Source organism: Artemia franciscana, chromosome 18 (genome assembly GCF_032884065.1).
Source record: "Artemia franciscana chromosome 18, ASM3288406v1, whole genome shotgun sequence".
Lineage (NCBI taxonomy): Eukaryota > Metazoa > Arthropoda > Branchiopoda > Anostraca > Artemiidae > Artemia > Artemia franciscana.
The window spans coordinates 7303987-7305759 of NC_088880.1; positions in this window are offsets into that span (position 1 = coordinate 7303987).

Here is a 1773-nt window from a genome sequence, read left to right on the forward strand (position 1 = left end):
TCCATCACACGTGCTACAACTAAAAATAGGCGACCCACCAAAGCTTTGCAATGGCACGCGACTTGCGGTAAAAAAAACAATGGAAAGCCTAATAAAGGCGACAATCTTGACAGGGCATTTTGAGGGTAAGGCTGTTCTTATTCCTCGCATTCCCATGATTCCAACGGATCTGCCTTTTCAATTTAAAAGATTGCAATTCCCAATTCGATTAGCATTTGCAATCACCATTAACAAAGCTCAAGGTCAATCATTAGAAAAATGTGGTATAGATCTTAATACTGATTGTTTTTCCCATGGACAATTGTACGTTGCATGTTCGAGGGTCGGTAAACCTGACAATCTATTTATATGCAGCGACAATTGGACAGCGAAGAATGTTGTATATTCGCAAGTTTTACGCAGTTAATTTGTATTGTATCCATCTATCTATCTATCTATATAAAAACGAGTTGTGTGTATGCATGTTTGTTTGTTTGTAAAAAGAGCGTTTGCATATGACGTCATTATTAGTGCATACGGCTTTGTATATGCACAGACAATGGGAAAGCCAAGAATGTTGTATATTCGCAATTTTTACGTAGTTTAACTCCTGCAGACGAAATGAATGCTTGCCTGAAAAATTCTAATTTATGGGCACACGTAAAAATATTAAAATTAACTACAAATATGCGTGTCCGATTGCAAAACGATGATTCTGGTCAAACATTTTCAGATCAATTGCTGGCAATTGGAAACGGAAAGCTTCCAGCAGTGGGAAAGCCAAAAATGTTGTATATTCGCAATTTTTACGTAGTTTGAAACACATATATAAATCTATCTATATTCACAGGTGGGACACAGGGACACAACTACAATGGCGCGTAACTAATATGGCGCGTAACGACTTACGCGCGCGGGGGGGCTTGGTGGGGCGCGAAGCGCCCCACCAACTAGGTGTTGGGGTGGCGCGAAGCGCCACCCCAACAGCTAGTATATATATATATATATATATATATATATATATATATATATATATATATATATATATATATATATATATATATATATATATATAACCCACCTTAAAAAAACAGTAGAGTAGCACAAATACTATAACATATTGACGACAAAATAATTTTCTTGTCAAAAGAGCATTTCTTATTCTTACTTACGCTCGTAACATATTCTATTTGTAAATCAAATGTAGTTTCAATAACAGCTTCAATACCTTCGGCCCCCGTTTGTTTGCCGCTGAAACATTTTTTTATTACATTTTTCTTTTACCTATGTAGAATTTAAACTAATTTGTAATGATTACTAGCATGACCTGGAATAAAACATAATAAGACAACGAATTCACCAAATCATCTGAGCCCTTGCTTTTACACCTCGCTGAATCATTCAAGAGGGATAAAGCCATTGCTATGAAACAATTGATTTCGAGCTCCTATCAAAGTTTCGAAAGTTTAAAAAACGGTATTTTGATATCAATAGTTACGTCAAATGAATTGCGTTTTTATGCTGATTTTAAATATTTAGCTTTCATCAAGTTTAGTCTTACCCTTGAAAAGTCAAAAGTCTGAGAAAATTGACCTTATTTTAGAAAATAGGTAAAAATACCCCTTAAAAGTGATAGGATCTTAACGAAAATCACACCGTCAGATTCAGTATATCAGAGAATTGTAGAGTAAGAGTTTCAAGCTCCTATCTACGAAAATATGGAATTTTGTATTTTTTGCCACAAGACAGATCACGGATGCGTGTTTAATTGTTTTTTTTCCCAGGGGCTATTGT